The 21287-nt window shown below is 48.4% G+C and overlaps 1 long non-coding RNA gene across 1 annotated transcript in view; it reads left to right on the top strand.

The window, feature by feature from the left end:
- The window catches only part of LOC143959346 (uncharacterized), a 29474-nt gene extending 8508 nt beyond the window's left edge, over positions 1 to 20966 (top strand). The window contains exon 2 of the long non-coding RNA XR_013270209.1: positions 17959 to 20966. This is a non-coding gene — a long non-coding RNA (uncharacterized LOC143959346). The remainder of the gene's footprint in view (positions 1 to 17958) is intronic.
- The last annotated feature ends 321 nt before the right edge of the window (positions 20967 to 21287 follow it).

Raw genomic sequence — 21287 nt, 5'->3', positions numbered from 1 at the left:
ACGGATCTTTCAGAACGTGATGACGTAATTCCGTTACGATGGGACTACGTTCAGGCTAGTAGCCAATAGCTTTGATGTAGGAATTTGATCTGAGCATGCGTGGCACTTTGTCCGATCGGAATTCTCTACACATGATCGGAGTATGTCCGATCGGAGCATTTTGTCAGAAAATATTTCCGGCAAGTTGGAAAATTTGGTCCGACGGATATTCAGACGGAAACAGTCCGATGCAGACCACACACAGTCGGAATATCCGACAAAACGCTCCGATAGGAAACATTCCGTCGGAATCTCCGACCGTGTGTACAAGGGCTTGCACTTTAAGGGAAGTTCTGCTGACTGCACTATAGGAATGGACTTTGAGGAAGAACTTCGCTCCCCTTGCATGTTTTCTTACGATGGCTTGTCTTTGATTCACCTGCCCAGTGGATCCAGCTGTGATCTGCTGTTCAGCAAAGATGATCTCCATCATCTGCTGAACTCCTCACTAGCTGAATTTAATATTCATGCTCTTTCATTACTTGACTGAACTCTGGGCTGGGTCATTCCCATCCCACAGCTCACCTCTTTGTTTTCCTAAGCTGCGGGGTGGGACTAAAAAAAGACTGCAAGTTCAGGATATGGCTACAGATGGTTTTGTAGGGCACCAAAGCTCCTATGAGTTTTCCACTTTCAGAAGATGTCTACTGGACAACCGATGGGCACTGCACTTCTCCTAGCCCTTGTACACACGGTCGGAGATTCCGACGGAATGTGTCCTATCGGACCGTTTTGTCGGATAATCCGACTGTGTGTGGTATGCATCGGACTGTTTCAGTCAGAATATGCGTCGGACCCAACTTTCCAACTTGTTGGAAATATTTTCCGACAAACTGGTCCGATCGGACATACTCAGATCATGTGTAGAGAATTCCGATCGGACAAAGTGCCACGCATGCTCAGATCAAATTCCTACACCAAAGCCATTGGCTACTAGCCTGAACGTAGTCCCATCGTAACGAAATAACGTCATCACGTTCTGAACGATTGGATTTTCCAACAACTTGGTCCGACCGTCTGTATGCAACAGTTTCGGACACAATCCGTCGGACAAAATCCGTCGGACAAAATCCAACGGATTTGGTTGGCAGAATGTCCGACCGTGTGTACAAGGGCCTATACTTGTGAGTGCATTTCAATTCATTTTGTTTATTAATTCCCTTTTATATTACACCAGGTCAGTTCTTTTTACCTATCCCACAAGCTTTACTGCATGCGTCGGCTGCTGCTTTCATATCTGGAGTGCAATTTTAGGGTATAAAAAAAAAAAAGAGTTGTGTATACACGGCCAAAATTAGAGCCAACTTGGCTGTATGAAAATGTTCCTTTCCGTGTTGGATAATACCATGTCAGACAGGGGGATCTGTACTATTCTCAGCACAGGAACAGAACTGTTCCTAGTAGGATAATTCAATAAGCTGTTTAAAATTCTGGACATTTCTTAAAGTGATTATAAACAAAAGCTACATTTGTAGAAGTTTACAAACTGCATCCGTAAGTAAAGGAAATTAAATTTTCTTTTGTTGTGGGGGCGCAGTTATAATAAATACGGATGGTTTAAGAGAGGCATTGTCATTTCATAACCTTATTGCACAACTCTAGCAAAAAATTAAATTCTGGTGTTGGACAGAGCAAGGAAGGGTTAGCACTAGGATTGCCACCTGTCCAGTTTTGACCCGGACAGTTTGGGTTTTGAATGCTGTGTCCGGGTTTCCCTCTGCCTGAGATCCGGACACCAGTGCCACTGACAGGGGGTACCACCGGGCCTCCTGTAGGGGATCAGGAGAATGCTGACAGCGGACTTCACAGACTGCGATATGCCTACCACTCTGACATATGTGAGTGCAATACAGATTGTTTTTAAACATTTAATTTATTAAAAACGACTGCACTCCAGCACCTCTCTCTCTCTTCCAGTTTGTCTCCTCTGTAATTGTTCTCTGGCCCGCTGCACCTATACCCCTGCTGTCTGGGTCCAACTGTGTGCTGGGGACCCCTACAGGAGGCCTGATGGTACGGTACCCCCTGTTGGTGGCCTTGGGGGTATTGGTGGGGGGAGGATTTGTGCTGGTAGGGAAGAAGATGATTTGTATTAGGGGGGGGGGGGGGTGGTTAGGATAAGTGCTGGAATGAGCAAAAAGGGAGGATTGTGTTGGCACTGGGGATTTAGGGGATAGTGGAGTGGGACTTGTGCTGTGGAAGGGGGGAAGAAGATTTGTTTGGGGAGGGGGGTTGTTCTGGGAGGGGGAGAATAGATTTTTGCTGGGGGGCTGGAGGGTGAGCACAAAGATGAATGCTGGATTTTTTTTTTTGTTGCAGTAGAGGAAGTGAGGATTTTTGATGAAAAGGTAAAGTGGGGAAGAATATTGCTCGCGGAGGGAATTTTGCACTCTTCTTAGCCCTACACCGTGCATTACACACTCCTGACTCCTGCACTCTTTTTGTTTCGTACTCATGGCTCCTAATATGCATTACACACTCCTGTCCCCTGCATTCTGTGTATAAGACTCACAGGCTCCATTCACACCTACGCGTTCCGGATCACGAGCGGAATAGAAAATTATTTTGGGTAATAGGTGTGTCCCCCAATTCTCTTTGCACAATTTTTCCCGCGATTTGTGTGGCGACAATCATGGCAAAATCCTGCCGCGATTGGGGGGGGGCCTTTGAAAGTAATGGGATCGCGAAGCATCCCGCAATTTGCGGCAATTCGGGAATCGTGGGCAGAATCGCAGCGATTCCGCCCACATTCTGAAACTCCTAGCTGTGGATGAAGCCACAATTTGGCCACACTCACTGTAGCGCACTAAGCTACATTACTACTCGCCTTGGGGCACCCAAAAGTGTCCCAGGTCCTTTACAATGTTATGGTGTAAAACTCCAAAAATAATAAATGCCGTGCACCACTAAAGTGTTCGGGTTTGGCTTGAAGAAAAGATGGAAACCCTAGTTAGCACTAGGGCTGCAACTAACGATTACTTTCTTAATCGATTAGTCGGGCTATTATTGTTTCGATGAATTTTAATAAACAGAAATGTACCTGTTCCATGGTCCAGCGATGCGACCGAACGGGGTGTCGCTCCTCTCCGCCAGCGCCTCCATTGCCACTCTGGGCACCCGGCCATGACAGCTGTTGGCTTCACGGCCGGGCATGCGCGAGTTGCGCTGCGCTCCCTGATTGGATAGGCGATTTCCTGGGACCTGCCGCATGTCCTAGGAGATCCCCTAGAGGGAGGGGCCTCCTAATGCAAAAGGAGGAGTCGCCTTGGCGGTCCCTGGGCGGAAGGAGGAAGTGAGACAGGAAGTCCCCCTCCTAATGAAGCCCCTCCCAAAAAAATTACTTGCCAAATGTGGCATGTAAGGGGGCGAGGAGTGCTTAAAGCAGAAGTTCCATTTTTGGATGGAACTCCGCTTTAAATATCTATATGCAGTGATAACTAATAAATAACCAACTGTATGGTTAAGGAGCAAAATCTCTAACTCACTCTGAGACAGACAGAAGAGATATACTGTATATACTATTAGAGATTGTTTTCCGATTTTCAGACAGAACTCTAATATATTATGTATGACAGACTCCCGTGTCATAGTTAGGTGGCTTGATAAAAGCTCCGTCCGCCTGCTGTCACTTATGCTGGCCATACAAAAAAAAATGTCTTCCTTCAAAAAAAAAATAATTTTAAGAACGTTCGTTCAATTTTTTATTCTTTTAAAGCGGGAGTCCGCCGGGAGTGCGCTTTTTTTTTTAAAAAGCCAGCAGCTACAAATACTGCAGCTGCTGACTTTTAAAATAGTGACACTTACCTGTCCAGCGTGCCCGCGATGTCGGCACCCGAAGCCGATCTCTCAATCGTCTCTCGGGTGCTGCCGCCGCAATCTTGGGTATGGGAATCAGGAAGTGGAGCCTTTCGGCTTCATTTCCCGGTTCCCTACTGCGCATGCGCGAGTCGCGCTGCGCAATAAGGACGGTCCCCGCTGCCTCTGGGATCTGTGTGTTTCCCAGCAGGCAGCGGGGGACTTTCGGAAAGGGGCGTAATCTACGCCCCTTTCCGCAGAGAGCTGTCCAGGAAGTGGGTGCAGATACCTGTACTGTACAGGTACCTGCACCCCCCTCCCCCCTGAAAGGTGCCAATTGTGGCGCTGGAGGGGGGAAGGATTCCAATGAGCAGAAGGTCCACTTTAGGGTGGATCTCAGCTTTAAAGAACAAACATGTTATACTTACCTGCTCTGTGTAATGGTTTTGCGGCGGCGGGGACCGGGCTGCTCTTCTCCTCCTCGTTTCCACTGTGCGTCTCCTCCACTCCTCCTAGATGTCCAATAGAATCGCCTGTCCTTTCAGCCAATCGGGTGATGGGTATCAGTCCGGCTTCCCTATTGGCTGGGAGGAGGATCAGTGTTGCAACAGCGAATATTAATTTGCTGTTGGAACACACCTGGGTGGGCTCCGGACGCATCCTCAGCATCCCGAGTTCACCCTATTTTGAGGCCTATTAGAGCTTATAGGTGCTTCAAAAAAAAAAAAACTGGCCGCTTTTAATTCATGACCCGGTGACCTGAAAGGGGGCTGGACGCATGAATAGGTGGCGGCCGTAGTGGCCATGGATATATTCATGCTATTCATGAATCTATCCATTGCATATAGGGGGGTGGCGAGGAGAGAGGGGGCGCCACCACTGGTTTTGGCCCTATTTAGCACCCTGTTAGGTTTTAATTTGTGCACATTTGTCCCACTGGGGAGATTTAACCTCACTTCTTGTTGAGAGAGGAAATTGTGTGAAATCTTTCCAGTAGTTGCAGAGACTGCAACAATAACCTAACAGGGGATTACAACCTCTGGTAGGTTATGATTACTAGCTGACGTCCTGGCCCAGTGATGGCCACTCTCAAATCTCCCAAACCGGGTCATGGCCAGCAATACAAAATTGACAAAAAAGGGTTTACTCTTCCCAAGCCCACCCAAAGCTACCACTATAGTTCTGTTTAGTCTTCTAATTGATACGCCTCTTTCACACTCCTCAAAATAAGGCGCTTAAAGTGGTATTAAACCCAAAGCAAACATTTATTATATTGCAGAACAGCAATTCTTAGATATGATGTCTGCATTAGGCTTCTTTTTCAGGCTTTTTTCCTTTATTTCCATCTGGTGATCCTGTGAGCCAGTAAGTCCTGTTTTTTAAAGAACAAGCTCTCCTGCAAATGTATCTGTTAACACTGTTGAGGCAAACCATTTACTACTGAATGAGTGTTTACAAATGTTCAGCTTTTATTTATTCATAAAAATATTGTGCGGCGCTAAGAATAATATTGTGCAAAAACACACCAATTTTGTGCTATATAAAAAAAAAAAACGTGAAAATATAGAAAAAAAGATTGCGTGCGTATAATGAAAATGACAGTCCCAATACAATAATGAAAACCACTATGTGACAGAAGGTGTCTAATTGAGAAGAATTCCTTGATCACCAATATAGAGAATGTACCAGGGCCGGCCCAAGACATTGTGCTGCTTGGGCCCAGGAATAAAATGCTGCCCCCCCCAAATAAAAATCACACCCACTAAAAGGCCCCCACATTCATCATTTTATATCATGACAATTAAAACCAAAATTATATTTATCAGGAAGTCAGATTTACATGCAACAGTTGTGGTGGGGTTCAGACCGAGGTGGTGGTGAGGGGAGGGGGGTTTAGACATAAGCAGGGGTGATAGAGAGGGGGTTAGACACAGGCAGGGGTGGTAGGGAGGAGGTCAGACACAGGCAGGGGTGGTAGGGGGGTTTAGACAGACAGGGGGGGTTAGACACAGGCAGGGGTGGTAGGGAGGGTGCTAGACACAGGCAGGGGTGGTAGGGAGGGGGTTAGACACAGGCAAGGGTGGTAGGGGGGTTTAGACACAGGCAGGGGTGATAGGGGGGTTTAGACACAGGCAGGGGTGGTAGGGAGGTTTAGACACAGGCAGGGGTGGTAGGGAGGGGGTTAGACACAGGTAAGGGGGGGTTAGACACCGGCAGGGGTGGTGGGGGGGTTAGACACAGGCAGGGGTGGTAGGGGGTTAGACAAAGGCAGGTGTGGTAGGGGGGTTAGACACAGGCAGGTGTGGTAGGGAGGGGGTTAGACACAGGCAGGTGTGGTAGGGAGGGGGTTAGACACAGGAAGGGGTGGTAGGGAGGGGGTTAGACACAGGCAGGGGTGGTATGGAGGGGGTTCAACACAGGCAGGGGTGGTAGGGGGATTAGACACAGCCAGGATTGGTAGGGAGGGTGTTAGACACAGGCAAGGGTGGTAGGGGGGTTAGACACAGGCAGGGGTAGTAGGGAGGGCGTTAGACACAGGAAGGGGTGGTAGGGAGGGGGTTCAACACAGGCATGGGTGGTAGGAAGCAAGTTAGACACAGGTAGGGGGGTTAGACACAGACAGGGGTGGTCGGGGGGTTAGACACAGGCAGGGGTGGTCGGGGGGTTAGACACAGGCAGGGGTGGTCGGGGGGTTAGACACAGACAGGGGTGGTCGGGGAGTTAGACACAGGCAGGGGTGGTCGGGGGGTTAGACACAGACGGGGGTGGTCGGGGGGGTAGACACAGACAGGGGTGGTCGGGGGGGTTAGACACAGACAGGGGTGGTAGGGGGGTTAGACATAGACAGGGGTGGTAGGGGGGTTAGACACAGACAGGGGTGGTGGAGATTGGATTAGTGGCACTGACACTTTCTCTCAGTGTCAGCCACGCCTATAGCAATCCCTCTGTCATCATGGGTTCTCTGCTCAGCAGAAAGCTCCTCCCCCTTCACGCTGTTGTCCGTCAGCCTGTCAGCTGCCTTTCCCTTGTCAGCAGCAATGGAGAGGAGCAGCGGAGAGGATGTGCGGGTGGAAAAAAAACTCTTTTTTTTATATGCTTGTGAATAGGCTATAGTGCTACCCCCCAAAATTAGGAGGAGAGGCATAAAGTTGTTTATTTTGGAGAAAAGAAAAAAAGGGAATATCTTTATATTCGCACTAAAGATTATCTTGGTAGTGAATATAAAATAAGGTCATTTTGTTTGTTTTGGGGTGGCCAGCTGTGCCAGTATGGCAGCGAGTGCTCTGCCATTACCTCTAATTGCAGTGGCGCCGGGCCATCCACACAGTGGGATAAGGAGAGGAGCAATCGGGCGGAATCAGTGTCTTCTTGGGCGTCAATGTACCACCTCTCAGAACCCGCCGCCTCTCAGAACCCGCCACCTCTCAGAACTCGCCACCTCTCAGAACCCGCCACCTCTCAGAACCCGCCACCTCTCAGAATCCGCCACCTCTCAGAACCCGCCGCCTCTCAGAACCCGCCGCCCCCGCCACCTCTCAGAACCCGCCGCCTCTCAGAACCCGCCGCCTCTCAGAACCCGCCACCTCTCAGAACCCGCCGCCTCTCAGAACCCGCCGCCTCTCAGAACCCGCCGCCTCTCAGAACCCGCCGCCTCTCAGAACCCGCCACCTCTCAGAACCCGCCGCCTCCCAGAACCCGCCGCCTCCCAGAACCCACCGCCTCTCAGAACCCGCCACCTCTCAGAACCCGCCACCTCTCAGAACCCGCCGCCTCTCAGAACCCGCCGCCTCTCAGAACCCGCCGCCTCTCAGAACCCGCCACCTCTCAGAACCCGCCGCCTCCCAGAACCCGCCGCCTCTCAGAACCCACCGCCTCTCAGAACCCACCGCCTCTCAGAACCCACCGCCTCTCAGAACTCGCCGCCTCTCAGAACCCGCCGCCTCTCAGAACCCGCCGCCTCTCAGAACCCGCCGCCTCTCAGAACCCGCCACCTCTCAGAACCCGCCACCTCTCAGAACCCGCCGCCTCTCAGAACCCGCCGCCTCTCAGAACCCGCCGCCTCTCAGAACCCGCCACCTCTCAGAACCCGCCGCCTCCCAGAACCCGCCGCCTCTCAGAACCCACCGCCTCTCAGAACCCACCGCCTCTCAGAACCCACCGCCTCTCAGAACTCGCCGCCTCTCAGAACCCGCCGCCTCTCAGAACCCGCCGCCTCTCAGAACCCGCCGCCTCTCAGAACCCGCCGCCTCTCAGAACCCGCCGCCTCTCAGAACCCGCCGCCTCTCAGAACCCACCACCTCTCAGAACCCACCCCCTCTCAGAACCCGCCGCCTCTCAGAACCCGCCGCCTCTCAGAACCCGCCACCTCTCAGAACCCACCGCCTCTCAGAACCCACCGCCTCTCAGAACCCGCCGCCTCTCAGAACCCGCCGCCTCTCAGAACCCGCCGCCTCTCAGAACCCGCCGCCTCTCAGAACCCACCACCTCCCAGAACCCGCCGCCTCTCAGAACCCACCACCTCTCAGAACCCGCCGCCTCTCAGAACCCGCCGCCTCTCAGAACCCACCGCCTCTCAGAACCCACCACCTCTCAGAACCCACCACCTCTCAGAACCCGCCGCCTCTCAGAACCCGCCGCCTCTCAGAACCCGCCACCTCTCAGAACCCGCCGCCTCTCAGAACCCACCGCCTCTCAGAACCCGCCGCCTCTCAGAACCCACCACCTCTCAGAACCCGCCGCCTCTCAGAACCCGCCGCCTCTCAGAACCCGCCGCCTCTCAGAACCCGCCACCTCTCAGAACCCGCCGCCTCTCAGAACCCACCACCTCTCAGAACCCACCACCTCTCAGAACCTGCCGCCTCTCAGAACCCGCCACCCGGGACCAATGGTCCCTTTGTGTCCCATGGTGGGGCCGGCCCTGGAATGGACTCTTACCAGATTTAAGCACGCTCACGCTGTGTCGCCACGCCTGTTTGAATCTGGTAAGAGTCCATTTCCTCTAGTGGGGATGGTCCACGTGGTGATCACGGAATTCTTCTCAGACACCTTCTTCTATCATTTTCATTATTTGCACTCAAAGTGAACTTTCACGTTTATTTCACTATTGCACCAAATTGGTTTGTTTTGCGCATCTCTATTTTTAGCGCGGCAAACTATTGTTATGAATTTGGTTGCACGTTGTGTCTAACTGCTTCTTGTCTGCAGCTTTGTTTTTGTTCATTTTCTACTACAAATGTGTTTTATTTATGTAAAACCTTTATTGCAAAATAAAATAAAACGTTTGCTGTAACTGCTTGTGTAACAAATGTGTGAGCTGGAGTTTGGCTTCAGTTTGCTAGTGTATCTAAATCTGCAAGTCCATCTAACACTCCCCTTCCCCAAAATTAGGATTACTACTGTCTGCTGTGCCCCTTGTGCTCCTTCATCCAGAGTGAGGGAACGCTAATACAGGAGGTGTGTTACTGGCCAGATCATCAGGTAAAAACAGAGGGGGAAAAAAGCCCAAGAGAAGGAAAACGAATGCAGCCACCACATCTAATGATTGGTAAGCTGCAGTATATTACATTTGTGGTTTGAGTTTAATACTGATTTATAATATAGTCGTTGTCAGTAGTCTCCTATAACAGGAAGTCAGGAAAATCTCCCCATAAGTTCATTTTATAAATAAACTCCATTAAAATCACTTTTTAGAAACATTTACATACCTATTTATTCCTAAAACCAAAACTCCAACCAAAATGCTTTTTTTTTGTTTTGGCGGGACCAATCAGTGGTTAGAGCCTTTGCCAATTATTGCTGTCAATTGTGCCCTTAGCAGGCAAATTTTCCCTCACTTCCTGTTGAGGCCAGTGGCAGCTGGTGTTTTTTTTTTGGTGGGGGTGGCAAACAATCACCCCCCAGTCTGCCGGTCGGTCCGGCACTTACCCCAGCGGGCAGCAGGCATCGGGCAGCAAGCATCGGGCATTGGAAGAATGGGCATCGGGCAGTGGCTCCTGTGTCTCTTTCCTCCATCACGGTGGCTGTGCATGTCCTCGTGTTCAATAGGACTGCCTATCCTTTCATCCACTCGGGTGACGGGTTTCAGACCCGCTTCCTGATTGGCCCGGGAGGAGGACCAGTGTTAGAATAGCAAATATTAATTCACTATTCCAACACACCTGGGTGGGCTGTGAGCGCATTGACTGCTCCCCGAGCCCATCCTATTTTGAAGTCTGTTAGAGCCTTTAACTGTAATCAGTGCTTCAATAAAACACCCCCGCCATTGTAATACATGCGCCCCGCGTCCTGCAAGGGGCCGGACGCATGTATGAGGGGGGATGGCATAGATAGTGGGGGCGGCGCCCATGTGCCCTTAATAAAGATGGTGATGGGAAACCTTCCAAAGTAGACACACAGACAGAAATACACATTTAGTAGAGCAAGGATGGTTTACAACACCTACCAATGTTTTTATTTTTTTTGCTGTATACAGTGAGGGAAAAAAGTATTTGATCCCCTGCTGATTTTGTACGTTTGGCCTCTGACTAAGGAATTATCACACTATCATTTTAATAGTAGGCTTATTTTAATAGTGAGAGACAGAGCAACAACAAATATTTCTTAAAAAATGCATTTAAAAAAAGTTATAAATTGATTTGCATTTTAATGAGTGAAATAAGTATTTGATTTCCCTATCAATCGGGAAGATTTCTGGCTCCCAGGTGTCTTCTATACAGGTAACGAGCTGAGATTAGAAGCACTCTCTTAAAGGAATTGCTCCTAATCTCAGCTTCTTACCTGTATAAAAAAACACCTGTCCACAGAAGCAATCAATCTCTCCACCAGGGCTAAAACCAAAGAGCTGTCCAAGGATCAGATGAAAAACAAGCTCTGGACCGCCGCACTCTTCAGAAGACCACTTTCTTTTGTTGGAAAATCACATCACCGCTCAAAAAACACAGCGAACAAGGTAAAATTGCTGACGTTTCGCACTAGCTGTAGTGCTTATTCCAGCTAGTGCAAAACGTCAGCAGTTTTTCCTTGTTCGCTGTGTTTTTTGAGCGGTGATGTGATTTTCCAATAAAAGAAAGTAGTCTTCTGAAGAGTGCGGCGGTCCAGAGCTTGTTTTTCGCCTGTTGCTAGTGGTAATAGCCAGCACCTGTGGCTTCCCATCCAAAGAGACAGTTTACAGCCTGCAAGTGTGCTCCTGGAGCGGTGAGAACCCTTCTCCGTCATATTACAGCTGTCCAAGGATGTCAGAGACAAGATTATAGACCTCCACAAAGGCTGGAATGGGCTACAAGACCATCATCAAAAACCATGGTGAGAGGCTTAGAACAGTTGGTGCGATTATTCGCAAATGGAAGAAACACAAAATAACTCTCAATCTCCCTCGGTCTGGGGCCCCATGCAAGATCTCACCTCTTTTATGCCCCATACACACGGTCGGAAATTCAGACGGAAAAAGTCTAATTGTCATGGTTATGCAATAGTTGTTCTGCTTACCTGTTTCCATGTGTTCATCTAGAGACCAGCCGACCCTCACCTGTCTACTTTTGTAATCCATCCTCTGGCATGGCTCCACCCTAGCTCCTATCAGGGAGCTCTATATTAACCTGTGCACTGCAGGCCAACCCTGCTGATCAACCTTTGTGTGTTAGCTTCCTGTTACCTGCCGTGTGCTCTTCTGTTGTTCCGTTACCGACTTTGGCGTGTCCTTGACTATCCCTGTTTGCCTGTGATCCTGACCTTTTGGCGTGTCCCTGACTATTCCTGTCTGCTTGTGGCCCCGACCTTGGCTTTGTTCCTCACTTTTCCTATCCTCCTGTTGCCTACTGTGGGTGAGAGCTGGGGGACTCTGGGGGTCGCGACCTGGAGCCAGTTGCAGCCAAGTCCATCCTCACCACTAGAGGCGCTGGTGAACACCTGCTGGCTCTTAGACTCCGCGCCCCAGGGAACCTTACGCTCTAACCCCAGTGGGATCTGTCCCCCGTCTGCAGCAGTCAGCCGTAGGGTCCACAACCTTGCGGTGCACTCCTGATCCCTACGGTGTGCATCTGTCACCTCTCCTCAAGGTGACCTCACACTAATCAGATTATGTTGTCGGAAAATCCGATCGTGTGTGGGCTCTATCTGACTTTTTCTGTCGGACTTTCCAACGGAAAAAGTTTGAGAGCTGGATCTAAAATATTCCGACAACAAAATCCGATTGGACTTTTTCCGATCGTGTGTAGAGAATTCCGACGCACAGAGTGGCACGCATGCTCAGAAAAAATTTGGGGACGAAAGCTATTGGCTACTGGCCTCTACGTAGTCCCGTCGTACGCCACCTCGTTCCCGAACGATCGGATTTTCCGACAACTTTGTGCGAGCGTGTGTATGCAAGACAAGTTGTGGCCAAAATCCGTCTGAAAAAATCTGACGGATTTTTTGTTCAGAATGTCTGTGACCGTGTGTATGGGGCATTCGTTTCAATGATCATGAGAACGGTAAGAAATCGGCCCAGAACTACACAGGAGAATCTTGTCAATGATCTCAAGGCAGCTGGGACCATAGTCACCGAGAAAATAATTGGTAACACACTATGTCGTAAAGGACTGAAATCACGCAGCACCCGCAAGGTCCCCCTGCTTGAGAAAGCACATGTAATGACCCGTCTAAAGTTTGCTAATGAACATCTGAATGATTCAGAGGAGAACTGGGTGAAAGTGTTGTGGTCAGATGAGACATCAACTCAACTTGCTGTGTTTGGAGGAGAAATGCTGCCTATGAGCCCAAGAACACCATCCCCCACCATCAAACATGGAGGTTGGAAACGTTATGCTTTGGGGGTGTTTTTCTGCTGAGGGGACAGGACAACTTCACTGCATCAAAGGGACAATGGACGGGGCCATGTACCATCAAATCTTTGGTCAGAACCTCCTTCCATCAGCCAGGGCATTGAAAATGGTTAGTGGATGGGTATTCCAGCATGACAATGACCCAAAACACACGGCCAAGGCAACAAAGAAGTTGCTCAAGAAGAAACACATTAAAATGATTGTAAAGGCTTGTTTTTTTTTTTTTATCAAAAAACAAACATGTTATACTTACCACCTCTGTGCAGTTGGTTTTGCACAGAGCAGCTGGGATCCTCCTCTTCTCGGGTCCCCCTTTGCTGCTCCTAGTCCCTTCCTCCTTTGAGTGCCCCCTCAGGCAGCAGCTTGCTACAGGAGGCACCCAAGCCAAGTCAGAGCTCCGTTTATCCATTCAGACATGGAGCCCCGACCTGGCCCAGTCCCCTCTCTCCCCTGATTGGCTGACTGACTTTGATTGACAGCAGGGGAGCCAATGGCACTGCTGCTCTGTCTCAGCTAATCAGGAGCAGTGTACTGGATGGCTGAGGGGATTGTGGACATCGCTGGAGAGAGAAGGAGCGCAGGTAGGTAATTGGGGGGGGCGGGGGGGTGGTGGTAGGGAGGCTGCTACACACAGAAGGGTGTTTATCTTAATGCATAGAATTAGGGGTGGACTGACAACTCATGGGGCCCCTGGGCAATAGGAGATTATGGGGCCCCCCCAGGCAATCAGAGATTATGGGGGCCACACAGTAGACAAACACACACACACACACACACACACAGTATACAATCACACAGTACACAAAGACATGTTTCTATTGGCTGAGAAGGTACTGGAGAGGCGGGGCAGCTATAATCTCAGGATTTTTAGACCAAAAGGATGTCGTTAAGGGACATTTCAGAGACAGATGTCATTTAAAAAAAAAAACACAAATGTTTACATACTGCCCCTGGTTTTACTGAGACTGGCAACCCTGATGGGGCCCCCTAGTGGCATAGAATGCATTAACATAGAAAACCTTCTGCCTTTACAACTCCCAGACCTTAATCCCATAGAAAATATGTGGATGGAGCTGAAGGGTCGCTTTACCAAACATCAACCTCAAAACCTTAATGACTTGGAGAGGATCTGCAGAGAAGTGGGACAAAATCCCTCCTGAGATGTGTGTGAACCTGGTGGCCAACTACAAGAAACGTCTGACCTCCGATTGCCAACAAGGGTTTTGCCACCAAGTACTGAGTCATGTTTAGCAAAGGGGTCAAATAAAAATTTTTCACTCATTAAAATGCAAATCAATTTCTTTTGAAATGCGTTTTTCTGGATATTTTTGTTGTTATTATGTCTCTCACTGTTAAAATAAACCGACCATTAAAATTATAGACGGATCATTTCTTTGTCAGCGGGGCAAACGTACAAAATCAACAGGGGTTCAAATACTTTTTTTTCCCCTCACTGTATGCTTTTCTGTCCTGGTGACAAAATGCTTAATACTTGACGGGTGTCACAAGTACAGAAACTGAAGAAATAACTCTTTAATGGGAAATTGTAATTCTTCGCCACCACAAACTAAAACAAACAGCCAGAGATAAGCTTTGCACATTATATTACAACTGTTTTGAATAAGTCGGCTACATAACTAATATTTAGTGTCTAAGGAATGCATTGCGTTTTGTGAATTGACGGCTGATCCTGTACGGCGTGTTAACAGCTTGGCACAATTGTTTCAAATATTTGACCTAATTCGTTTTCCTGAGTAGCTGGGAGCCAGGTGGCACCCGCCATGTGCACATGTCTTGCAGGCTGTTTTTGTGTACGCTGCCATATTGGAGTCATCTCTCAGCACAAGCGGATGGCAAGGAGGGCGGCAGCTGTCTGGCTCCCATCTTGTTTTTCTGTTCTGCTACTTTGATGATTATTTCTGTCATTGTCTTCTAGTTTATTTGTTTGTAATCTAGAGATAACTGGTTTAATATTAAATCTTGCCATTTTCTATGTCTGCTATTTAATTAAAGCTCGACTCTTGGAAACGGCTAAATACGCCGCTGAAATACATATGTGTGAACTATTTTGCCTATCCAAAAATGTTTAACCACTAGAGATCCGCGCTATAGCCGAATGACGGCTACAACGCGGACCTCCTTTGCCGGGACTACGTCTATTGACGTCGTCCCGTGCACAAGTGGCCTGCGTGCCCCCTGAGACTCGCCTGATCACGGATCCGAGCAAGGGGGTCGATTCCAACCCCTTACCACGTGATCAGCTGTCAGCCAATGACAGCTGATCATGTGACAAAACAGAGCCTGTAATCAGCTATTTTTCCTCCTCGCGCTGTCAGCGAAAAGAAAAGCCGATCACGGCCAGCGTATCGGTGCCCACCTGCCCCCTGACAGTGCCACTTATAGAATAAAAAAGTGCCACCCATTAGTGCCCACAGTGCCACCCATCAGTACCCACAGTGCCACCCATCAGTACCCACAGTGCCACCTATCAGTGCCCACAATCTGCCGCAAAAACAGTGCTGCACCTCAGTGCCACATATCCGTGCCCATCAGTGTCATCTACCAGTGCCCATCAGTGCCCAGCAGTGCCGCCCATCATTGCCCAGCAGTGCCGCCCATCAGTGCCACCTATCAGTGCCCATCAGTCCCATCTATCAGTGGTACCCATCAGTGCCCATCCATGCCACCCATCCGTGCCGCCCATCCGTGCCATCTTATCTGTGCCCATCTTTGCCCATCAGTGCCGCCTTATCTGTGCCCATCAGTACTGCCTTATCTGTGCCCATCGGTGCCACCTTATCTGTGCCTATTAGTGCCAACTTAACTGTGCCTATCAGTGCCCAACAGTGCAGCCTATCAGTGCCCACCAGCGCCGCCTCATCAGCGCATTTCAATGGAGGAGAAAAATGACCTGTTTGCAAAATTTTATAACAAACTATTAAACATGATTTTTTTTTATTTTTTATTTTACATCTTTTTTTGTTTGTTTAGCAAAAAATAAAACTCCCAGCTGTAATTAAATACCACCAAAAGAAAGCTCTATTTGTTGGAAAAAAATGATAAAAATTTCATTTGGGTACAGTGTTGTATGACGGCGCAATTGTCATTCAAAGTGCATCAGCGCTGAAAGCTGAAAATTGGTCTGGGCAGGAGGGGGGTTTAAGTGCCCAGTAAGCAAGTGGTTAATTATCTTCATCTCCAGGCACCACGGTAGGGCAACTAGACTGGTGACCATAACTTGGTTTGTATGGTGTAGGTGGCTATAAGAACCATAACAACTAATGACCCTGTGCAGCCTGGCCACAAGTGTTCTAGAAACCAGTGACCCTGCCACTAATGACCAATGAAGTCTGCTCCCTGTGCTCCTTCGTCCAGAGTAGGGGCACCTTAATACAGGAGGTGGGTTACTGGCCAGATCACCAATGCAAAACAGAGGGGAGCCATCACTGTGCCCATCAAATGCTGCCACTGTGCCCATCAAAAGTTAACACTGTGACCCCGCTCGCCGTTTGCCCGGCGCTTACCCTATCTCGGTGGGACAGCGGGTGATGGCGGCGAGCTGTGTCCTCCAAACATCTCCTCCAGTCCTCCTAATAGGCGTCCAATCACAGCGCCTCACGTTTCAACCAATCAGGGGACAGGTAACACACCCGCGCTTCCTGATTGGGAGAGAGGCGGTTCTCATTTTAGAACAGCGAATATTAATGCCCTGCACTTGCAGTTCACCTTTTTTTAAGCCTATTGGAGCCTACGACCCTAATCAGGTGCTTCAAAATGACACCCCCGTCGCTGAAATTCAGGCGCCCGGCGTTCGAAAAGGGGCCAGATGCCTGAATAGGGGGTGGAGGCGATGGAGGCAATGCATGAATCTATCCATTATTTATATAGGGGGTGGCTGGAGAGAGGGGTGGCGCCTTTGCTCCCTTAATGGGGATAATCATTTTAGAACAATCAGATTCCTAGCCAAAAAGAGCAACCTCGTTACTGGGACTATAAGGCAGACCATATTCGATTTTAATGAGCAGGAACTGGCCGAGGTTCAAACCATTAATGGGCAGGCTGAATGTACTAAGGTGATCGCATTACTTGGGTACAACCAGCCTGCCGGATTAGCTTCTGATTATCGCAAGATGCTGCTATAGCCGCTAGTGATAATCAATGTCATCTACCGGCAGGGATGGCTTCCTCCGCCTGACCCTGCCAGGCAGTGCAGGACTTAGGGTGCTGGGGGCCCCTGGGCTTGAGTCACTTTCAGACCCTACCTTCTATACACTACTGTATTTATCAGCATATAACACGCGCCGGCGTATAACATGCATCCCAAGTTTAGGAGGGAATTAAGAAAAAAAACTTTTAGGAAGGAAGTTTAAGGAAAAAAACTTACATTTAGACACCCATCAATGCAGCCTTATCAGTGTCCATCTGCAGCCTTGCCCATCCATCTGCAGCCTTGCCCCATTGTCATTTGCAGCCTTGTCATTGCAGTCTTGAATTTTAAAAATGACGCAGCCGAGATAGAGTCCTATGTATCTCGGCGGCTCTCAGGTCCTCTTGGTGGCTCTTGGCAGCTCTCGGGTCCTCTCGCAGTCCCGAGCGGTGCCAAGCGGAGCCAGTGTACTCAGCTCGGCTCACAGTCACACCCAGTCCCTGTGTTATGTCCATCATAGGGCAGGACTGGGCGTGACTGTGAGTGGAGCCGAGCGGAGTACACTCGGCTATGTATCTCGGCAGGGCCCCCTATTGGGTGGGGCCCATGGGCTTGAGCCCAGTCAAGCCCAATGGTAAGTCCTGACCTGCTGCCAGGAGAAGACAATTGCTGGGCAGGAGGGATTCCCCTGTCAGCACTGTCTGTGTTGATGAGGGAATTGTGCAAATTTCTTTCCTTCAACCCGTGGTTGCGGGAAAGAAATTTGCACCGTCTATGGGCTGCCTAACTTCTTGCTGGTAGGCTTCATCATCTATCGCCCCCAAAAGACACTGAACGGGGTCCATGGTAAATGAAGTCTGATAAATGCTATGCATAACATCTACTATAGATTGCCAATATCAAAAACATTTGGGGCACTTCCATAGCACTGACACAACTTTTAATTGATGCACAACTGCTTTAATAAAATGTCCCACATAAAACTTATTTTACCCCAGAGAAAGTTTGTAGATTTTCTAAAGTGATAATGAGTTTATGAAGTAGTATTCGTGTAGTCCTCAGTGATTTTGGAAACCACAAATTTTAGTATGTGCAATAATCTTGAAAAAAAAAGACTTGTAATGTATTCAATTTTGACTTTTGTCTCCTTTTCCGCAGTTACACCAGGTCCTCTTCACGCATGACTCTTTCCCCGCTTAATGTGAACACAGTACGAAGAGACCGCACGAGAGATTACCGAAAACCAGGGAGAATTTTTAGGAAAGCCTAAACCACGTCAATACAAATATTTGATCGATTTGTTGAGCCTTGTCCCCATTTTCTGTTTGGCCTGCAGATGTGACACCAGAGCCGGGTTCCGTGCCCAGAAGCCATTATGGATGTGGAGACGTTGGTATGGGGCAGTGCGGAAAGTGGACCGGTTTTGTGAAGTATTGGGACAGCTATACTGTGAGCCAAGACAAAATATATATGAAAACGAGACTTGTGATTCCTCCGGAGCCGACAATACCAACTCAATAAGAATTGACAAGGTTAATGTCTCAGTGACATTGCTGGGCCCTATTGGCTAAAGATTTATTTCTTGGCTTCTTTATTTATTGTGATGTTCAGTAATTATGCTTTAATAAGACAACTTTTTTTGAAAGACATTTGTAGTACATGTGCCATATATAACAAGATATGTGCTTTTTGGTCATGTTGTGGGGTCTGCAATGGTTTTAACAGAGCCCTGTTAAAATGTAACTGACACATCTATGTGAAATTGTGCACGTTGGCCATGCCTTTTGATGGATGTGAAGAGAGACCTGTTTACATTGTTCATAAAATGCACGCAATTTCGCTTCTATTTCCTAATACTGAACCAAGAACATAAACATGTGGATCTTATTAATTGACGTGGCAGCAATTCCAATTTTTCTTTATTTCTTCAAATTCTGTCAAAGCCCTTGTACACACGGGTCGGACATTTCCACAACCAAATCCGTCGGATTTTGTCCGAAACTGTTGCATACACACGGACAAAGTTGTCAGAAAATCCCATCGTACTTAGGCCTCATGCACACGGACGTTTCTACAGCCGCTTTTTTGAGCGTTGTTTGCAGCTTAAAAAACGCCTGTCCATGTTAGTCTATGGCTTCATGCCCACCTAGGCGTTTTTGAGCTGCAAATGGCATAGGCGTTTTTAAGCTGTAAAAAAAAACCCAGGACCAGTGCGTTCCGTGGCGCGGAGCTAGAGCTGTAAAAACGCGAATCGCGGGAAAACGCACACAAACGCACAAAAACGCGCATAAACGCGCAACATATTTTCTTTGTTTTCTGAGTGCTATAGCCAAGAGATGTGTTTCTTTAAAAATGCTACTTAACGCTAACGCTAAAAAACGCGCAAAAACGCCAATGCAATCCAACGTGTTTTTTAATGCAGATTTTTCCAGGCGTTGGAGCTAACTTTGCAGCCAGTTTTTTAAAACGCCCGTGTGCATGAGCACTTAAAGTGGTTGTATACTCAAATTTTTTACTTTTACCTACAGGAAAGCCTATAATAAGGCTTACCTGTAGGTAAAAAAAATATCTCCTAAACCTGTATGGTTTAGGAGATATTCCCCTCGGTATGCGCCGCTGACTGCAGCGGCGCATGCGCACAAGGGGATTCTCGGTCTGAAAATCCGGCAGTGGCCGGCAGGCCGGAATGAAATCTCCCGCGCGCATGCGCGGGAGTGACGATATCGCGGCTCCGGCCACTCACAGCGCCGGAGCCGCGATACCCGGAAGAAACGCCGAGGGAGCATGTCAGCTCCCTCGGCGTGGATCGGGCCAGATGTCGGGGCCTCGTTCTAAGGTAAGTATTTCATAATGAGCTAGTATGCGGTGCATACTAGCTCATTATGCCTTTTGCTTTGCAGGTTTAAAAAAAAAAATTGCAGGTTTACTACCGCTTTAACGTGATTATTATTATTATTATTATACAGGATTTATATAGCGCCGGCAGTTTACACAGCGCTTTACAACATTGGGGTAGACATTACAATACAATACAATACAATTCAAGACAAGGGGAATCAGAGGGCCCTGCTCGTTAGAGCTTACAATCTAGGAGGGAGGGTCAAGTTATACAAAAGGGTAATAGCTGTGGGGGATGAGCTAATGGAGACAATAGTGCAGTTAGATGGAGGCAGGATAGGCTTCTCTGAAGAGGAAAGTTTTCAGGGATCGCCTAAAAGTGGATACATTTGGAGACAGTCTGACAGATTGGGGTAGTGAGTTCCAGAGGATGGGTGAGGCTCGGGAGAAGTCATGTAGGCGGATATGGGAGGAGGTGATGACATTATTTCGTTACGACGGGACTACGTTCAGGCTAGTAGCCAATAGCTTTGGTCTAGGACAGGGATATGCAATTAGCGGACCTCCAGCTGTTGCAAAACTACATGTCCCATCATGCCTCTGCCTCTGGGTGTCATGCTTGTGGCTGTCTGAGTCTTGCTATGCCTCATGGGACTTGTAGTTCTGCAACAGCTGGAGGTCCGCTAATTGCATATCCCTGGTCTAGGAATTTGATCTGAGCAATGCGTGGCACTTTGTCCGAACGGAATTCTCTACACATGATCGGACAAAGTCCGATCGGAGCATGTTGTCAGAAAATGTTATAGACAAGTTGGAAAACTTGGTCCGTCGGATACTCCGATGGAAACAGTCCGATGGAGCCCACACACTGTCAGATTATCTGACAACACGGTCCTATTGGACATTGTCCATCGGAATATCCGACCGTGTGTACAAGGGCACACAGTTTGGACTACTATGTTCTCTTCAGACAATTGGTCCAGTAATTGACTTTTTCACAGGTTCTTCAGCGAGGGTGCTGGCTGCATTGTCTGGTGTACTGGTAAGGTAAAAATGTGATTATGTAAAATATACTGCAAAATGAATAAATCTCGTTGACAATCGTTTCCAGACAAATGGTAATGGGTATTAAAATAAAAACTTACATATGTTTGACCATTTTTGTTGGGTTAGGGAAGACTGTGAACCAGCAGATGCTAAAGAACGACATTGTCCAAGTATGGGTGTTAATGTTTTGGAAAGGACAGCATGCTAGTCAGTTTTTTCAACTGCCCAAAAAATAAAGTGTTCAAATGAACTCCTAACAATAAAAGGAGACATTTTTGCCAGTGGTGCTTTTTTTCGGGTACTGATAGAAATCACTATCTCCTATTCCAGCTGTTCTTTGCCTGATTGCGCTACCATCTCAAGTCTGTTGTGCATTCATAGAGCCAGGTAAGAAACCCTTGGCTGATTACCATTGCTCAGCCATCTCTCGCCTTCATTAAAGCGGAGCTCCACCCGAATTACTAGTCCTACGTCTATGTGACCCCCCCCTTCCCTAATCGCTAGATATTCCCCTTACCTTTCTGATGTCTTCTTCTGTTTTCTTCATCTTTCAAATTTCCTGCCTCTGGAGATTCCGGAAAGGGGCGGTGCTGCTGCGTAAA

This window comes from Lithobates pipiens, unplaced genomic scaffold (genome assembly GCF_037356315.1).
Source record: "Lithobates pipiens isolate NorthernLeopardFrog02 unplaced genomic scaffold, aLitPip1_a1.2 Scaffold_11, whole genome shotgun sequence".
In the NCBI taxonomy this organism is placed as follows: Eukaryota; Metazoa; Chordata; class Amphibia; order Anura; family Ranidae; genus Lithobates; species Lithobates pipiens.
The sequence above is the reverse complement of the archived record's forward strand: the minus strand, read 5'-3'. Positions and strand labels throughout refer to the sequence as shown.